This window comes from Calliphora vicina, chromosome 4 (genome assembly GCF_958450345.1).
Source record: "Calliphora vicina chromosome 4, idCalVici1.1, whole genome shotgun sequence".
Lineage (NCBI taxonomy): Eukaryota > Metazoa > Arthropoda > Insecta > Diptera > Calliphoridae > Calliphora > Calliphora vicina.
The window spans coordinates 52,785,403-52,807,444 of record NC_088783.1 but is presented as its reverse complement, the minus strand read 5'-3'; the positions used below and the strand labels follow the sequence as shown (position 1 = coordinate 52,807,444).

Sequence of the window (22,042 nt, the reverse complement as noted above, 5' to 3'; positions counted from 1 at the left end):
ATCTAATTGAGATATGGACTTAAAATTTTGTTTGTAAGACCAAAAATTACTTCGGAATAATTGTGGATCAAATTGTTAATAATATTAATAAATTATAGTTTTAGAAACTCAATAAATATGTAATAAAGGCCGACTTCATAGACGCAGTAATGCAAAGTAATTACAAGGCAAAGCAATAATTTGTGACATTCATGAACGCATAAATGTTTTGTAAAGAATCATAAATAAAAACAGTTCCCAAATTTGACAGATGCAGCGCATGGACAAGCATTGCCATACAATAATGAACTTGCGACCTTGCCAAAACAAAATCTATTGCGTTTATGAACACTATGCACTGCAGTGTTGCTTTGCAAAATGCGTTTATGAAGTCAGCCAAAATCTTTATTTATTAACACAACTCAATGAAATTTTCAACGTTTTTTAAATTAGAGCGATAATCCCAAAAATTTTAGTTTTTACAATTTTGCCCATAGGGTCCACATTTGCTTTGGGGCTGGGTAAATACTTTGGGGATAAATAGGGAATACATTATGGTTTCCAAAGCTGCTTTATGTTTTCTGATCCCAGCTTTGAGATTTTAGAACATGTGGCCCAAAGTTGAAATGTTTATAAATACAATAGTTCAAATTTCGAAGGGCGTAGGATCGACATATTCGAAAAATGGGACATGTTTTTTATATCAAAATGTCCTCTGTAAAGATGCCTTACAGAAACACATACAATTGTTATATGTTCTTAAAGAATTTTTTTTAATAAAAAAAGAGTTAAGTCACCTTTTCACCCAAAAAACAGCAAATATCTACTATTTTTTGAATTTTTAAATTGAAAATCGTTTATTTTGGAACCATAATTGATGTTGCTCTGAAATCTTTTGTTGTTGTCTAACTAATAAACATAATTCGATCAATATAATTCCATTCAATCCAAAAGTACGACCTATATTTTTAAAAAAGTGGACCAAGATATGGCAAAATTTTAAAATTTCATTTTTGAAATGCTTATAACTCGGAAATTATAAGAGATTAATTTTTCAATATCAAGTCGAGCGCTTTCCAAAAATATAAAAATCTGTGAAATCGGATGGGAAACAAAAAAATTTTACATACCTACCCTACTTTGAGCCCCCGTAACATCGCCCTTGGAGCATTTGTAGAGTCCATTTTAATAATTTAAACTTGAATTCTCCTTGTCTACTCTCACGTCAAATTTTATCATGATTGGATGAGACGTTTAAACATTCCAGAACAAAACATTGTATGAAGTCAAAAGTCCATACCAAGAATTCCACAATCACCTGGTGCATTGTAAAAGAAAATTCAATGCTGCACCATCCAAATTCAGCCACATTAATTAATAATAGTCATGGTTAATATCTACAAAAGATATTGTATGTCCCAGTGAAGCCATGGAGTCCAGTTTTCCGATGTTCTATTACATAAATAAACCTATCATATGTACTTTATGATTGAATAAACAAATAACAATCGAAAGGAACAGGATTTTCTATTTAATTAAAATCTTGCACAAATTTAGAGAAACCCTTTAAATGTACAAATATAAATAGTTGAGTATTCAAGTGTATCCATGATATTTATATTTTTCTTCCTCACTGTTTACACATTTACTAATAATTAATTGTTAATCATGGTCTAAATAGTAACTTTTAAAACATATTTTATACAAATCTGTATCTGTCGGTTTTGCTTGCTATTTATCTATCTGCCTGTCTGTCTTTCTTTCTATCTGTTTGAAAATCAACAGTAACATACCTTAAAAACACTTTATTAAAAGTAAAAAAGTGATTAATTAAAATTCACATATTTAGCAATAACTATTACAGATTTGTGTTGTTTAAAAATAAAACAAAACAATTTTTTATCTAGTTTTTATCAGTTAGTTTTCTTTGCTTTATATAGATGAGAGGAAATAATACAAAAAAAAATAAATATACACTGCAAGAAATATGTAATAAGTTACACTTTTTGAAATACACTTTAAATAAGAGCTTTACTATGAAATTAAATTAGCTTATGTTCCAAATAAGTGCTAAAATTATATGACAAAAATAAGGGGACCAGTTTTTAGCAGAAGGTTAATAAAATGTTTAAAACTTTTGTTTAACAGCTGAGATTGAAAATAAAAATGTCGCCTTTACTGCTCTTAACCCTTTTACAACCATAAGACTAATTTTTGAACAATTCTTGAACACAGTACCAATAAAACTGTCAATTTTCAAAGACAATAAAAAATAAATGCTGTAACCGAACTTGTTTTAATCTAAACATATTAATAACACAGAAACAATTATATTTCAATTCAAACATTTATCCCATATTGAACTGGTTTCAATTATTTCATAATTAAATCAAGTTTCATTTGCACAAAAGAAAATTTCTTGATATTTTCTATTGAATTTTGAGTTTTGAATTTGATTATTTTGACAATTGAATATACAATTTTCGTTATTGGTTGAATTTCAAATACAAAAATTATTGAATAGATAATTTTCGTAATTGAAACACAAAAAATAACAAAAATGTGTTTTCAATTACGAAAATTATCTATTCAATAATTTTTGTATTTGAAATTCAACCAATAACGAAAATTGTATATTCAATTGTCAAAATAATCAAACTCAAAATTCAATAGAAAATATCAAGAAATTTTGTTTTTGAGCAAATGAATACTTGATTTAATTATGAAATAATTGAAACCAGTTAAATGTGACAAATATTTGAATTGAAACGGTTTAAGAAATAGTTTTTTCTGTGTTTACGAATCCTTTTTTTGTTACTTAGTTATTCAATATTTTTGTGTTGAGACACCGGTGTCCCCGTGATCGTCAGAGGGTTAAAAAAACTACCTCCACTATATAAAATGTCGGCTTATTAATTAAGTATAAATTTCTAAAAATTATAAATATAAAATATAAAATAAAAACAAAATCATAAAATTGTAGAGTACTTACTCAATAAAGAAAACACTGTCTGTTTAAATAAAACTCAATGTGTTTCAGTTTTATTTTTTTTTGCATTTTCTTTAAAAATGTTTTTGTTTAAGTTTTTACTTCATCAAGGAGCGGCCATAATTATAGGGTTTGGTTTTTATATATATAGCTGAGCGAGAAAAAAACCACTAAGTTATTGCAAAACTATAAAACAAAATGATAATTATGTATTTTTTTTTATTTCATTTCATTTTAGTTATCCACTACATGGTCTAGAAAACAATAAAAAAGCAGCACTTGGACGTTGTTGTGTTAAACTTGAACTTTTATTTTGTTTAACAGCAAAACGAAAAAAAATTAAACTAAAAAAACAGTGTGAGAGCATAAAATCAATGTGTAGCTTTAATAATATATCCGGCTATTAAATATTGACATCCCGAAACACGTAACTGTAAGTAGATTTTTTTTCTTTATTAAATATAAATATTTTTAGTTTTTACTCAGATATTGCTGACATTTCCTAGAAAAGTTTTTTTCTCTTTATTATAATTGATCTTGGAACTGTTTTGTAGGTTAAGTAAAATGAAATTTAGTAATAAATCATGGTAGAACCAACCAGGTACAATTATTAGGGAGAGTTTTCAATATTTACCCCTGCAACGTCAAATAACGCATTTACTCTCATCACTTTTTATTTTGTTTTCGCAATGTTTTGCACGTTATATTAAAACTAACACATACATACTAATACGATTACTCATCACTGCTTAAATACTTACCGCAAACGCTTACAAATAGGCAGTTAAATAAGTCATTACCAGGTTCGATTACAAATAGGGAATTAAATAAGTTATTACTATGCAATCTATTACAAATTGTCTAAAGGAAATTATTCTTCATTTATTTTCCAAGCCATTAAAACAAAACAAATTGAATGAAGAAAAAAAATATTTGAAATCAATTTTAGGTTTGAATAAATGTCTCCATTATTAATATTGTTACGAAATTTATCATGTTTATAAACATTTTAAACATCACTAGAAACTTCTATTTATCAACAATGTTGATAACACTCTGTTAATAAGTATGACAAGATTAACTGTGAAGCTGTTTTAACAGCGATCATTGTGGAAATAAAACATTCTAGTATTTTCGTTAGATTATTCATGAGACTTCTAGAAGATGACGCTGACAAAGAAGGGATTTTTAGAATTTGAGGGTTTAGGGGATAAAACCAGGTAAAATCGGTAACATTAAATCTTCTAAACTAATCAAGATACAAACAATATTTTAATTGCATATTTATCCATTTTAAAAATTTTTGAAATTCGAACATTTTGGGTGAAAAAATGGGTAAAAACTATATTTTATTTCTTTTTTTGGAACCAAATGTATCTTTTGAGCCAATACCCATTGAAATATATTTTACATCGTAATATTTACATCTCAAAAAATAACAAATATGAATTTGGTACTTTTTTGAAATTTATACTCATAACTGGTAAAATTCATATATATTTTAGGTATTTTTATACGCTTCACCTTCGTGAGAATGGTATATATAATTTTGTCATTCCTTTTGTAATTTCCACAATATAATTTTCCGACCCTATAAAGTATATATATTCTGGATCCTTATAGATAGCGGAATCGATTTAGCCATGTCCGTTTTCTGTTGAAATCAACTTTCCGAAGCCCCCAAATAATTTACATACACGATTCATACATCAAAATATCTCCGGAATTCTTCCGGCTCGGTTGCTATTTAAAATCGAAAAAATCAGTCCACAAATGGCTCGATTTTTGACCTATATCTGGATTACTAAGTCATTAATATAGACAATATGGATATCTAATGATAGATATTTCAAAGACCTTTGCAACGACGTATATAAAAGTAAGTTGGACCTACAATGGGTAAAAATCGGAAAAAAATGTTTAACCCGATTTTTTTTTCACTAAAAATTTTTTTCGTTAAAGATTTAAAAAAAAAAAATTGAAAAACAAAAAAAAAATTTTAAATTTAAAAAAAGAATTCAAAAATTTTTTTTTACCAACAAATTAATCCATGGGGGGTTTCTTTATTCTAATGGTACTTATTGAATAATTTATTATGAATGTAGAATTATTAAATTAGACAGACATTATCCTAAATGATATAGAATCCATAAATATTGGATTTATAGGTACTTTTTTCCCAATAAAAGTACTTTTTGAATAAGGCGTATATGGTTCGGAGTGAATAGGAATTCGAACGATAAATTCTTAATATTTTATAATCATTGACACACATAATCCGAAATTAATTATAATCCACAAAGGGGAACCTAATGGAACCAATAAACATGCAATTGGGGACATGTTATCCTGAATTAGTGAGAAATCAAAAATGGAGTCTTAATAGTACTTTTTGTTTCTTCTATTGGTTGAAAATATAAGTGATTAAAAAATATTGTCCTTTATCCATTTGGATCACTACTTATCGACTTTTAGCCACATTTATGTTTCATTTTCATATGAAAAATCGATTTGAAAATAAAGTAATTCTGGCTCTCTTTGAAAAAAATAATTTCTAACAAAACTGTTAAACTCTATTCAATATTACCGTCTTTGATTAATTAAAAGTTCTTGTTAAAAACTAAATTTTAACATTTATAATCCAACACTTTGTTAATGACCTTAGTTAATAAATAATTTGTTGGTTTTCTGTTTGTCATTCTAGAGTTTTATAATTTTTTTTTCTTAAACCGCCAAGTTCCTTTAATGTTTCCTGCTAAATAAAGTGGTAATTATTAATTAAAACAAATGTTTTTTTTTCTGTATTCCACTAAATGTTAAATATAACCGCAAGCAATTAAGCTTGAATAAAATTTATTATTGCGAAAAAAACTCAATTGCAAAAAGAAACACACAGGGACATTTAAATTTAAATTATATATGTTTAATTTATAAAACTACTGTGGAGATTTTTTTGGTAATTAGTTTTTTTTGGACAAATGAATAGTAAGTGTTTTGGCAAATTAACCCTCAAAACTCCCACTTTAAATCGAAATTGAGCAATAATTTTAAAATTTAAACAAAGACAAAAAACCTATACTTTTGTTTCATTGTTAATGAAATCATTGTGAATTCATTAATATTAAATGAAATAAATTTAAAGTGATTTATATTTATAGAGAAATAGATTTCTTAATGCTGAATAATATGAGAATAGTGAGTTTAATAAATAAAGGAGCACAAAACAAAATAAAAAACACAATGCAAATATATATTTGCTATTGATTTGAAATGTCTAGACCAGTGGTAGGCATAACCAGAACAGAATTGAATGACAAACTTCTTTATATTCAAACTTTAAAAGTTAGTGATTAACATTAACACAAAAAACAGAGCTATATTCGGCTGTGCCGAATCTTATATACCAAATTATACTTAAAAATATTTTATTTTTTTAAATTTTTATTAAACAAAATTTTTATTTTTTTTTAAAAATTTTTGTTTTCCATTTTTTCTTTAAATTTTTTTAATTATAAAAAAAAAATTTTCCAAAAAAATTCATGACAAAAAAAATTTTTGAAGAAAAAAAAATTGAGTTAAAAAATATTTTTCCCGATTTTGACCCATATACATCGTTGCAATGGACTTTGAAATATCTATCATTAGATATCCATATTGTCTATATTAATGACTTAGTTATCCAGATATAGATCAAAAATAGGCCAAAAATCTAGGTTTTCCCGGTTTTTTCCTAATATCTCAGCCATTTATTGTTGTCGATTTTAAATAGCAACTGAGCCGGAAGAATTCCCGATATATTGATGTATGAATCATGTATGTAAGTTATTTGGGGGCTTCAGAAAGTTGATTTCAACATACAGACGGACAGACGGACATGGATATATCGACTTCGCTATCTATAGCGATCCTTTGTGGGGTCGCAAATGAAAAATGTAGAAATTACAAACGGAATGACAAACTTATATATACCCTTGCAACTCATGGCGAAGGGTATAAAAATAAATTTCATAGGGCCTTTTTATACCCTACACCACCATAGTGGGGAGGGTATAATGCGTTTGTGCAGATGTTTGTAACGCCCAAAAATATTAGTCTAACTCCGATCGACTTAGAATCACTTTCTGAGTCGATTAAACGATGTCCGTCCGTCCGTCTGGTCGGCTGGCTAGCTGTCCATGTAAACCTTGTGCGCAAAGTACAGGTCGCAATTTTGAAGATATTTCTATGAAATTTGCTACATATTATTTTTTTGGCTCAAGGACCAAGCCTATTGAAACTGGCTGAAATCGGTCCATTATTTCACCTAGCCCCCATACAAATGTCCTCCCGAAATTGGACTTTATCGGTCATAAATGTTTAATTTATATATGTATCTCCACAAATTCCGCTCCAAATAAGTTTTATATACACAAAATTTATGTCACCAAATTTTGTTACGATCGGTCCATAATTAGTCATAGCTCCCATATAGATTCGCTTCCGAAAATCACTTAAACGTGCATAAATCTCTTAAAAGTGTTGGCAAACACTCAAAATTCAACATAAATAACTTTCGTAGAGACATAAATCACACGACGTAATTTCATGGTGATCGGTCCATAATTGGTCATAGCCCTCATATAAGGCCCACTTCCGAAAATAACTCAAAAATATAAATTATTGAAATTTTAAAAGAAAAATGTTTTTGCTCTTTTACTTAGTGTAGGGTATTATATTGTCGGGCTTGACCGATAATACTTTCTTACTTGTTTAATTAGATAATTGTATGGTTTTAATGGGGCTAACATTCGTGTTGTGTACATCTGATTAAACGATCGCTTTCGACACTTGGTAAATATGAGTGTCGATCGCTGATCTAAATCAATTTATTGGATCTTCATAACTTTAAAATACACAAAATTGTTTAATGATTTATTTGGTTTGTAACTAAAGTTATTTTATGCAGTGTATAATTATGAATCGCTATTAATATTATTATTTGAAATTAAATATGATTAATTTATAATAACAATAATTAGACAAAAATATAATACAATAGAAAATAAGTAATTTGATATACTTTGTACAAATTTAACAAATAAACAGATTCTTAATTAAGAACTTTAAATTTTGTTGAAATATCTTATATTTTTTTAAAAGAGTTAAACACATTTAATACAAATCAATTTCATCTGATTTCACAGTTCATATTTATGTTTAGTTTAATGACCTTGAAAACAAGACACATTCTTAAAGTATCTCTAGCTGGCAGTTTCTCTGGATACAAAACAATAACTACCCAGTAGTTAAGCAAGTACTCAATGTATCCCTTATTGTCATTAATCTCTAATCACTTGGCTATGTGCTCTTTGCAGTGCAGAGAGAAGTCAATTGTTTACTTTATATATCCCAGGTAAATTGTCACTTAAGTGTCTCTAAGTAATCTAGAGTGTAGTCTTTTTAAACATTTTGTTTTGTGAGTAATCCGTACAAACTGTGTGAGTAATTTATACAAATTGTGTTGATATAAGCAAGTAGTCAATGTATCCCTTATTGTCATTAATGTCTAATAACTTGGCTAACTCCAATTGAAATATATCTTAGGTCACTTCATACAAATGTGTTTTTGCAGTGCAGAGATAAGTCACTTGGTTACTTTATACATCCCAGGTAATCAAGCTTGGATTCACTTAAGTGTCTCTAAGTAATCTGGAGTGTAGCCACTTTAAAAATTTTGTTTTGTGAGTAATCCGTACAAACTGTGTGAGTAATTTATACAAATTGTGTTGATATAATTCTCATACAGTTTATCTTCTTTTTGCTTAAGTATAATAAAGTCAATTCTCACTTAGTGTCTCTAAGTAATCTATAGTGTAGTCACTTTAAACGATTATTTTGTACTGCATTTTAGAAAGTAGTTATTTTTGCCACAAGAAGTAATTGTAATTGTAGAGTTTTCGGAGGAAGGTTGGTTTACAAGCAATCGATTATTGGACTGTCTATAGGATTTATTTTTAACTGACTATTTGAGGATAATTAGCTTCCGATTGCACCCATAACTAGTTATGTAGCTGATCAAGTAACCAGTTATGTAGCTAGTAAAGTAACTGATTTAACCGGTATGTGAATCCAATGCATTGACTACTTTGGACCAGCTATCAGACTGTCTCATTGTAATCCATAAAACATTCATGTGTTAAAATAACTAGTCCTAACTGATATGTAAAATTGTTAGTTCGGAACAGTCTCCTAGAACTGCTGGGTAGCTAGTTATTTTATTCATTGTAGTGTTAGTTTAATAACTGTCTCAATATTTATCTGTTTTGGTATCTGTATTCCTATTTATAGTGAGTATCTTGAGTTAAAGATCTTTAACAACTGAACCGTGGAATATCGTAACCATTAATATTATTTAGATTGCATGTTAACCTTAAATATTTTTTTGGAATTGTTTTAAGGAAATCATTTCAAATCATTATTATAACATTGTTCACATTTATTTATTTTTTTTTTCAAAATCAAGTTCAAAAATTCTTGTGGTGTTAAGTTAAATTGACTAGGAAAACATTTTCTCTGTAACCATCATGTAATTATGTATATTTACATACAATGAGGAAGCATTTATATTTATTTTTTTTATTATTTTTCACAAACTATTCATTCAGTTGTTTTACTTTTAAATTAATTTTCAATGCAGTTTCGTGCTAAAACTAATAAAGTGTTGCATTCATTTGGATCGGCTGTGAAATTATTACAGTTTATTAGTTTCAAGTAAAAAAAAAAATTTATATATTTTCACAGTCAATGTTATGATTATATAATTATCTAAACTTACAAAAACATTGTTGGGAACGCAAAATTTTTACGGCAACTGGAGAGAAATCGTTTTAATTTATGAAGCTATTTTGTATTCGTAATTACTGAATAAAATGTGTAAATTTTTAGAACATGATGAATTTAATAGAAATGAAAGAAACTGAATTTATTTTGTATTGTATAAATAAATAATTAAAAAGGTTATTAATTTGTTCTCAAAGTAGGACGTTATTACTGTTGTAATTGATCCAGAGGGGAGAGAAAAAATTAATTATATTGAAAGTTAGATGTTAAAAATTATGTCAGTGTTTCTTTAAAATGTATGTATATAATTTTTAAATCATCGTTGTTTGAATTGTATATAAAATAGAGACATTTAATTTTCAAAATTTAAATTTTTCAGCAAATTTCTTGACGTGAGAGTTCCTTTAACTAAAACCATCGAGAAATATACGGAAACTAGAAAAACACTCATACAAAAAAACTTCTCAAAATAATTCTACGAGTGTAGTTTTTGTTTTTACATAGTTTATTTTACTAAAAAATGTTCAACACTTAGGTTTTTGATAACTGAGTTAGGTCTTTTACAGGAGAGTTTCCGATCTATGTGTATTCAGCTCTGGCTAAAATATTTCAGAAATATTACAATACTGAGAAATTAATGTTATATTTATAAACCATTTATAAACTAAGATGTTTCCTATAAAAGTTAGAACAAATAGTTGTAATGCACACATTAAATTTAAGGAAATTACCTATTTATTTACCTCAACTAAATGCTTTACCCAAATCTTTCCCTATCAGAGAGCAATTTACAGTAAAATTGGCATAGTCCAAGTCAATTAAACACATTATCTAATTGTATTTCACAATTTCCAATTTGTTTCATATTTGATATTTACTTGCATAAAGAGTTTCACTAACATTCATGTTGTTTATATCTGAAATGTCGATCGGATCCTATAAGTAACGTCCACTGGTAAAATTGTTATTTACATGGGTTCGTAGTTAGAATGGTGATAAGTAAGCGGTGCCGCAAAGCGGGTCATCTCGGGCTTAAAAAATGTTTTAAAAAATCACCAAATATTAATTCTTTACCCAAATTTCAACGTGCGAGGGATTATTTGTGCGGTTCAGAGGTAGTGATTTTGACACGGAAGTCAAGGAACACCCAGGCAGTAAAAAAAGTTTGAAGACAAAGACGAAGAATTGTTGTCCTTAAAGATTGTTGTAAAACTCAAAAAGAGCTTGCTAAATCATTAGGATCTACTCAATCACCAATTTCAAAACGATTGTAAGCAACAGGATTCATCCAAAGCAGTGAAATTGGGTACCATACAAATTGAAGCTGACGTTTTGTATGTCTGAAATGCTGCTTCAACGCTATAAAAGAAAATCATTTTTGCCCCGAATTATTACTTGCGATGAAAAGTGGATCCATTACGTTAACCTGAAATGTAAGAGATCGTATGTGAAGCCCGGACAACCAGGTGAATCGACACCAAAGCCAAATATCCATGGCGCTCTGTATTTAGTGGGACCATAAAGGTCCTCTTTATTATGAGCTGCTAAAAACTAACCAGACCATTACAGGGGAAATGTATCGAGCTCAACTTATTTGTTTGAAGCGAGCATTGGCCGAAAAACGCTCAGAATATGCGGCCAGACATGAAAACGTAAGATTCAATCATGAATACGCTAGGTAAAAAGGTGGTTTCGTTGTGGCCGTACAAACACGGAAGATACCGAACGTTCTGGACGTCCAGTTGAGGTCTACAACCGAAAAAATTTAAAAAATCACAATTGTGGAAGCCTGGCACAGTGGTTTCAATATTGAATGATCACTTGGGTATGAGAAAGCATTCCGTAAGATGGATGCCTCGTTTTTGTCACAATCGGGTGCACAATGAACTATGTGCAGTTTCCATGAATTAGGCTACAAAATGCTCCCTCTTCCGACCAATTTTCCGGATTTTCCGAGTGACTATTTCTTTTTTCAAAACCTAAAGAAATGATTCGGCAGAAAGAGATTTGACTCCAACGAGGAAATCATCTTACCAAAAAATTCCTATTTTGATGACCTCGACGAATATTATTTTTTTGAAGGGATAAACAAATATGGAACAATGTTGGACAAAGTGCATAGAGCAGAAAGTGTTTCATTCAAAAAGGCACGGACTTTTTGACTCACCCTCATATCTAACTCTCCGGAGACTACTAAATCTTGCCTTATTTTGAAATTTTGAACGTTCGACGTGGATTAATCAGCAAAATCGTCCCATAAAAGGTTGAAATATAAGAAAAAGCCCACAACTACCTCGACTTTTTATCCATAAATTAATACACAAATATTAACTTGGGAACTCACCACACAAAAATACCATCATCTGTAAGGGTATGATGTTGTCCGAAATTTGTCTCTCGGGAAAAAATTCCGGTTTGTACAGTTGTATATTTGAGGGAGTGTGATTTTTTTAATTTTAATTCACTTGATGTTTTTGCAAAATCACTAGCTAAAAACGTCAATGTAAGCAGATATCAGTTGCCTTAATTTAGCTTGTTTCCATACAAGATCTAGGCTCTTTACAAAATATCTCAAAACTCGTAACAAAGTTGTAAACTTCTTCATAACACTTTACTTTTTTAAACTCTCTAAGATCTTTTCTCCTTCTCCAGTAATTATGCATAAAAAAACACATCACGTTGTAGCGATATATTTATTAGCAGCAAAAATTAAAGAAAAAAAACAAGATATTAACTTGTTAAAATTTAGTTAACACCATAAAATATCTAACTCTTCCTCATTTACTTATTTTACTGGTACTATACAACGAGTATCTATCTATGTAGCTGCCTCATCTAATTAATATTCAAAATAATTTTCTATGGCCTTGTTACCCCATTGATGATCATAAATTTGATTATTTATTGAAACATGTTCGTATGTAAGTATATTCATATGTATTTGTATGTGTTAATATATGCGACAATCGCATTACTACTGGGCGGTCGAAATTTTTCTTAAATGACAATAAATTTACGCATGATGCATCTTAAAATAGACAAAAATGCCAGCCAGGCACCAGGCAAATGCCACCAATGAAACTGGTTATCAACTCGAAAACGACACACTACGAACAAAAAAAAAAATCGAAAAAATAATCGTCCATCCTCCATTGAGAAATGCATAAATAAACATCAAAAGAAGAAGAAAATGCTAAATAGCAGGAAAAGTTGATCATGATTATGGTGACGATGGCGATCATGATCATGATGAGCGCGACAATGACGCACAAGAAAAAAAAATTATATTAAAATCAAACTCATTTGTAAGCGCGACCACAAAACCGGCCTACAATTCAATTCAAACTGAACCAAACCAAACCATACCAAGTCAAACTGAACTGACTGGTGCATATTCCATGAGTACATGAGTACATACATGGTTGCATATTTATGAATCTTGTTGCCCATCTAACGGTTACCAATCAAAGTCAAACAAAAAGTGTGCCACTGTGTAAAGTGTATATGTAACGATCAATATGATAATGATGATCATGATCATGATGCATATCATAATGACGATGATGTTGCCGCTGCTGAAGCTGATGCTGTTGTGGTGCTGATGATAATGGTGATATGTGGTCCCAAACGCACAAGGCTGATTAAAATGTCTTCCACTTGTTTACTCGTACGTGTGTATGCCGCACTGTGTGGCATATTTTACGACAACATAGTAAACAAAATAATTGTTCATGGTCAGGGATTTTAAAAATTACGGGTTTCATATTAAATTGTATGCCACAATTTAAAATTTAGGGCCCCAGATAAAAGCCAGAATCATTCATTAGCAGATTGATAAGTTAGTTTACTCCCAACTTGAGGTGATCTTGCAGATCTTGATCACCTCTAAGCACTTAGTCCTAGATCATTAAAGAACTAGTTACTTGCCAACTTGGGAATGAAGTGCTGTTTAGAAATTAATAATTTGCACCACTGTGCACCGTTTTTGCTCTTCATAGTTATAGATCTTCTTTTTTTCATTTTGGCCCATAAGAACAAGTTTACTTACTTAGTTGTTTTTTTTTTATTCTTATTATTCTTTCTCTAGGTTAAAGTTTCATCATGTGGAAAAAATAATACTGTGAAAAAAACACAACAAAACTGGGAAAATACTTACTACCCATTCTGTACTACAAGTATTTTGCTTTATTTCTCTATTTAAGTTTTCATAATAAAAAAATATCTTTGTGTGTAAGTAATATACCTGAACTTGAGATGCGTCTGTTGCCATAATAGATCATTTTCACTAAAACTATAAAATCACACAATCAGAACAAGTTAACAGAAACGTTTCACGAGAGTATTTGTATGATAGCAACAACTTGTGCAGCAATACTGGTTGGTTGTACGTCAGCTACATCATCATACTACTAACATACTGCAATAGACCGACCCCATAATAAACGGTTACAATCTAGACAGTTGCAAGATCAAATATACAATGATACTAGAACTTAATAAACACACCAATTGAGATGACAATATTTCATAGATTTTTTAGTTTTTATTATATTAGGTGTTGACATTAATATTTGATGAAGGTGAAAGAAGACTTTACTCACTGTTCGTTTCTGTAGAAAACTGTTTGTTGCATCAGGTTTCTAACGAAAACTGTTCATTCTATAGGAAACTATTCATTCCTATATGTTTCTTTAGAAAACTTCTATAGAATACTTTTCGTTCGTACAGAACGATCCTTAGAATACTGATCGTTTACTACAGTTTTCTATAGAAACGACCCTACAGTTTTCTATATAAATATTTCGTTCACTACAGGGTTTTGTAGCAAACTTTTCGTTCGTATGACCGTAAAGATTCCTATAGGCAAATTTTCGTTCCTATAGTTTTCTCCAGTAAGAATTTCGGTTTCGTTCGTACAGTTTGTTATAGAATATCGTGTAGTTTTCTAAAGAAAATATTTCGTTTTCTATAGACAACTATTTTAGTTTTTCCTACAAAAGTTTATAAATTTAGTCGAATTTTTTGCGATCAAAGCGTCACATGCGGGATGTTTTGCTTTGCTTCTTTTATTTGAAACAAGTAAGAAAGTATAATACCCTACAATATGTAAAAGAGCAAAAACATTTTTCTTTTAAAATTTCAATAATTTATATTTTTGAGTGATGGAAGTGGACCTTATATGGGAGCTATAACCTATTATGGACCGATCACCATGAAATTAGGTCGTGCGATTTACGTCTATATGAAAGTTAACTATGTTGAATTTTTTGTGTGTACACCGACATTTTTAAGCGATTTATGTACGTTAAAGTGATTTTCGGAACATATGGGAGCTATGACTAATTATGGACCGATCGTAACAAAATTTGGTGACATGAATTTTTTATATATTAAACTTATTTGGAGCTGAATTTGTGGAGATACATATATAAATTAAACATTTATGACCGATAAAGTCCAATTTCGGAAGGACATTTGTATGGGGGCTATGTGAAATAATGGACCGCTTTCAGCCAGTTTCAATAGGCTTGGTCCTTGAGCCGAAAAAATAATATGTACCATATTTGATCGAAATATCTTCAAAATTGCAACCTGTACTCTGCGCACAAGGTTTACATGGACAGCCAGCCAGACGGACGGACATCGTTTAATCGATTCAGAAAGTGATTCTAAGTCGACCGGTATACTTTAAGGTGGGTGTTACAAACATCTGCGCAAACACATTATACCCTCCCTACTATGGTGGTGTAGGGTATAAAAAGTGCCGCTGAAGTACACCGATTGCTCATCAAAGCTTATGATGAATGTTCCATCGGTTTCAATGTGCGATAGATGGTTTGTTCGGTTCAGACAAAGATCGCTCAGGTCAGACAAAAAAAGTATGAATACCAAGAATTGTTGTCAAACTCAACAAGAGCTTGAAAAATCATTGGGAGTTACTCAAGCAGCAAAACTTTTGCCAGTAGCAGAATTCATCCAAAAGCAGAGAAATTTGTTACCATACGAATTGAAGTCGGGAGACCTTGAAAGACGATTTTGCTTGTCCGAAATGATGCTTGAAAGCTATAAAAGATAATAATGTTTACACCGAATCATTACTTGCGATGAAAATTGGATCCATTACAATAACCCGAAGCGTAAGACATCGTATGTGAAGCCCGGCCAAGCAGCCGCATCGACACCAAAGCCAAATATCTAAGACGCCAAGGTAATTCTTTGTATTTGGTGGGAACAAAAGTGTCCTATCTATTATGAGCTTCTGAAATCTGACCAAAAGATCACAGGGAACCTGTACCTAACGCAAATGATTTGAAGCGAGCATTGATAGAAAAACGCCCAGAATATGCGGACAGACATGAAACCGTAATATTTCATCTTGACATCGTTCGGCCACATGTTGCAATACCTGTCACCGTTCCCCATCTGACTACTTAGTTTTTCTATTAGAGGTCAATTTGCTTCTGTACTTGTTAAAATAAATAGTTAAGTAGCAAATCAAGTAACCAGTTGTGGAGATAGCCAGGGAATTGCCCATTGTAATCCATCTACCAGACGTTCGATTTGTCGTTATCATTTTGAGTCTGTTGAAATTTGAGATAATTTGAGATAAATTAGAGACAGTAAAGTTAAAAGTGACCAAATTTACTTATCTTAGTGTTACAATTAGGACATATATGCCAAATCAGGTAAAAATATATAAATTGGAGACAGTTAAGAACAATTGACTTAACGCTTGATTACCAGGGATATATAAAGTAACCAATTGACTTCTCGTTGTATTAAAAAGAGGACAAAAGTTTCAAATGGTGCGAGAATAATTAGTTGGATATAATTATGTAACATTTGACTTCACGCTTGATTAGATGGGATATATAAAGTAACCAATTGACTTCTCGTTGTACTACAAAGAGAACATTTGACGTGTCAAATGATGTAAAAATATAAAAATTCCAGACATTTATGTGGCAATTGACTTCAAGCTTGATAACTAAGGATATATAAGGAAACCAATTGACTTCTCTTTGACACATTAGTGTCAAATGATGTAAAAATAAATAAATTGGTGATAATTAAGTAACAATTGTCTTCACGCTTGATTACCAGGGATATATAAAGTAACTAATTGACGTCTATTTAAAAAAGAAGACATACGTGTCAAATCATGCAAAAATATATTAGTTGAGTATAACTAAGTAACAATTGTCTTCACGTTTGATTACCAGGGATATATAAATTAACCAATTGGCTCCTCTTTATACTACAAAGAAGACATACATGACAAATGATGTAAAAATATATAAATTGGAGACAGTTAAGTAAGAATTGACTTCACGCTTGATTACCGGCTTGATTAATTGACTTCTCGTTGTATTAAAAAGAGGGCATTAGTGTCAAATGATGTAAAAATAAATAAGTTGGTGATAATTAGTTGACAACTGACTTCAAGCTTGATTACCAGGGATATATAAAGTAACTAATTGACGTCTATTTAAAAAAGAGGACACTCGTGTCAAATGATGTGAAAATATATAAATTGGAGACAGTTAAGTAGCAATTGACTTCCACTTTGATTACAAGGGATGTATAAAGTATCCAATTGACTTCTGTTTGCATTACAAAGAGGGCATACGTGTCAATACAAATATAGACAAACAAGTGATCACACATTTGTACACATTATTGTCTAAAAAGGATACATTGACTACTGTAAAATTGATGTAACTGCAGGCTGGTCAATAAAATGATTTACTTACCCAACGATTAATGGGAAGTTGTAATGGAAATGCATGTGAATATTATTAAGTTTACATTAGCGAAAAGGTTACCAGGAAATATTTTAAAAACATTATATTGATCACAGTCAAAAAAACTCTTAACAACCCCCAATATTTGAATGTTCTTGATATTCTACCAAGTATTCTTCATCTTAAAAGTTACAATTAAATGCGACAGACTGTAAAAACGTATGATATCATGTTCAAAGCGGTCTTTTCTAATTCCTTTTTTTTTGTTATCTCGTATACAAGAACATATTCTATTTGCAAACTAATAAAACCTGTATTAAAGTGGAAAGATTTATTTATTTCAAAGACATAGAAACAAACAGACAGCAATCACATACATACTTGAATTAGCCATAGTGTAATAAGTAGAAGACATTCTTCTAAAACATTCATAACATTCTTATAAAAAAAATAATAGAAAAAATTATGTGCTTTTACCACAATTTGGCTGAGAAATCACAATTAAACTATTTGTAGAGCAGAGTGAGAGGTTGGTTGGTTGGCTGGTGCAAGAGTAATGAAAGACATAACTTTATATAGAAAAATTGTAAAGAATTCTTAAATGTTTCTATGAATTTTAAATATTATTAATCTTCATTAGACAGACATGCAGAGACTTTATAAATAATATAAGAAAAATTTATTCAATATGATGATCATGTTGGTGATCATGATCATTACAATGATTTAAGTTTAAATCATTATCATTATGGGAGAAAAGCTTTCTTTAATTTATAATATTTTGTACAATTGTGTGGTTTTGTTCATGCATTTTATTTTTATATTTATATTAAAATTTATTTGAATTTTTATAGTGAGATAGATGACACCGTATTTTGAGTCGAGTGTATGAAGAATATTTTATCGAGTGTAGAGTCAACGTGTGCCACAGGCACATTAACCCAATTTCTGTTTGGGTTTTTATATATATATATTTCTTGTTCTTGTTGTTGTTTACTTCTATTTATTTAGGTATCTTGGTTGGTTTCTTTTAAGTATATAGCTGGTTGATTTTTGGAGTTTCTATTTTTGATTTCATTATAGTTGTTGTTTAACTTTAAACTTTAACAGTGCAAAAAAAATATAAAGAATAATAAACACAAAAATAATCATTTTATTATAGTATTTTCAAGTTATAGTGTTTTTTTCTTCATTTGCTGTGTCTTCTAGTTTCGATAAAAAAAACTACAACCTTTAAAGTTTTACATGCTAAAATTTTGTTTTAGCAATTTCACGGTTATTTATTATTTAGTTTATTACGTTTAATTTAAATATATATATTTTTAAATATCACCTTCCTTCTTCTTCTTCAACTTTTTATACAAAGACAATTATAAAGAGAAGTTATCAGTTGTGTGATCATTTAACCCTCTAACCCGCAAACTTTAAAAAGCTAAAAAAGTTGTCGAATATTTTTAGGGTAATTATGACCCAATAAACTCAGAACTAATTTGCAAATTAAGTTTAGGAACCAGGTGCAAAAAGGTGAAGAGTGCCTCATTGTATTGTTGCCGGTTTAGGTGTAAAAAACAATAACTATGATACGATTTTATTGAAAAACTAATAAAAAATATTTCGAATAGATCGTGCAACTAAAAGTTAGTAAAACTTTGATTTAAAAAAAAAGAAAATGACACATAAAATTGCACGTGCTAAAATTATGACATCACTCACAAAACAGCTGACAGAACAAAAACTAAAAGCCAGAATGCATTTCGACCTTTGAGGGAAATGTTAACAAATCTGTAAATAAAGTCACAGTTGGTGTTTTGTAATTCATGCCTTGAGGTACTCTTGCGGGTTATAGGGTTAAGATATTTTGTAATAGAAGTGGGACCTAGTCATTAGAATTTACTAATGATACCATGATTTTAAACCTCTCTGCAAAATAAATTAAATTTAAATGAAACAAACTAATTCTCCATGAGACTTTACAAACTGATGTCTATAAAAGATTATTTATCACCTAATTAAACATATTGTTACGTTTTATCCTTTTCAAAACGTTGGTTTATTTCCTTTAAATAAACCGGATACTTTTGATTGCAAATAAAAGCCGTTTAGTAGTTTGAAAATTGTAACAACTCTTTATTTATTTAAAATGTACAACAACCACAGAATTAAATAGTCACTCAATGTTTTTTATACACGCTTATAAATTCGCATAAATACAGACACACTTTATAATGTACACGAATTCACTTGAAAACAGGCACTCAGTTGATGTTTATTCAAATAGCGTCTCTGATAAACTCACTAACGACTGCAACCTCTGCCTCTATTTATAACACTGTCATCTGCACTCTAGATTGCTCTTTAACTGTCTAGAGCTTTCTAATACATACGCCATCTGTGGTGTACTTTCTACAATGTTCTTTAACTTAATATTCGAATTCGAATATACGGTCGCAGCAAACAGCGTTGCTATACTTACGATCAATGGTGAACTGAAAGCTTACAGTTTGCTATTACAGCACTGCTATTTGAAAGCATTATGCTACTTTTAAATCAGCCGTTAAACTCGTTATATTTGAATTCAAGTACAATTTCGTAACAATATATTTTCAATAACTATTAATGATGTATTTTCAAAATCTAGTACATATCGAGCCCTAACATCGAAAAAGTCTTATGAGAAAAACTCTAAACTTTATAGGACAAACATTTGTTGGGATAGGTTCTAAATGTACTTGGTAGACATGTGAAATTTTAACAGATATGATCCCAAATCATAGATAATCATGGTTAAGCTATTTTCGCTGTTATGGCTCAATACACAGTAGTACAGAAACATTTTATTTTAAACGATTGGAGATATCTTATTTAAATTTTACATAGTCAGCGCTGAGGTTTTTTTTGGGTTGATTTGTATTTACATGTTTTCGTAGTTGGGGACCAGAAGGTGGTCCCCCAAATTTGATCACCTTGGGCCTACAATGTTTAAAAAAAAATAAATTGTATATATAAAAATTATCTACAAAAAATACGTGGGTCTTTTAGCTCAAGAAACATTTATGTTGCTCCATTTTTTAAAAATATTTTGGCGGAATTATTTTTTTTTATTTGGGTGTATATCTAAAAATGCAGGATTTACAATAGATGGCGTATCTTTTGATCGCGGTTTTTGTTTTCAATAACTTACATACATATGTGTCATTTAATCTTACTTAGTTATTGAACATTATAGTGTAAACAACAAAGTTTTTTTTTGCTTCGAAAATGTTGACTTTTGTGCCAACAAAGCGGGAAGTTTAGCTTTACTTATTTAATTTGAACAGAAGTACCGCTTAAGTACACCGATTGCTCACCAAAGCTTATGGTGAAAGTGTTCCATTGGTTTCAACCAGAGAGATGGTTTGTAAGGTTCTGAAGTGGTGATATGAACATGGAAACAAAGGTCACCCAGGCAAGGTATACAATTTTGAAGACCAATAATTGGAGCATCACTCCATGAAGATTGTTTTCAAGCTTGCAACAACATTGGGACCTACTCAAACAGCAATTTCAAAACGTTTACGAGCAGCAGGATTCATTCAAAAGCAAGGCAATTGGGTACCATACGAATTGAAGCTGAGAGACCTTGAAAAACCATTTTCAATGTCCGATATGATGTTTGAACGCTACAAAAGAAAAACATTTTTGCACCGAATTATTACTTGTGACGAAAAATGAATCCATTACGATAACCCGAATAGTAAGAGGTCATACGTGCTCGGCCAACCAGCCGAATCGCCACCAAAGCCAAATATACATGACGATAAGGTAATGCTCTGTATATGGTAGGAGCAAAAGTTTCCTATCTATTATGAGCTACTGAAATCTGGCCAGACCATCACAGGCAACCTGTACCGAACCTGGCCCAGACATGAAACCGTAATATTCCAACTCTCAGGAACATGTTTCAATACCCTTAGAAAGTATTTAAAATGAAGTGGTTGTGAAGTTTTGCCTCACCCTCCGTATGTCCAGACCTTGTCCCTTCCGACTACTATTTGTTTCGATCGATGCAGAACGCTCTCTCTGGGATACGCTTCATTTTGGAGCAGAGTATTCGATAATGGCTTGATTCGTTCATAGACTTAAAAGATAATAGGGGTGGAATAAAATAATGACGTGACATTCATTGTAGACGATCACATTTTCCTGTTTCCATTGTTCTTCTTAAAAAAACAAGTAAGATAGCTGTGCCGAATTTTTTATACCCTTCGCCAAATTATACTTTACAATACAAATTTTAAATATTTTTAAGTAAACAAAATTTAATTTTTTTTCCAAATTTAAATTTTTTTCGAAATTGTTTTTATTTTTTTTCAAAAATTTTTTTTTTAATTTATTGGTGAAAAAAATGTATGAGAAATTTTTTTTTTTAAAAATTCGGTTTAAAAATTTTTTTTCCGATTTTGAACCATTGTATGTCCATATAGCCTTATATGCGTCGTTGTAATGGTCTTTAAAATATTTATCATTAGAT

The 22,042-nt window shown here is 30.2% G+C and overlaps 1 protein-coding gene across 1 annotated transcript in view; it reads left to right on the top strand.

Moving 5' to 3' along the window:
• LOC135958086 (dual specificity protein kinase splA-like) overlaps window positions 1–22,042 on the top strand; it is a 134,769-nt gene that overhangs the window by 91,307 nt on the left and 21,420 nt on the right. The window contains exon 3 of the mRNA XM_065508951.1: window positions 3,207–3,401. The gene's annotated coding sequence lies outside the window, so the exon portion shown is untranslated. The remainder of the gene's footprint in view (window positions 1–3,206; window positions 3,402–22,042) is intronic.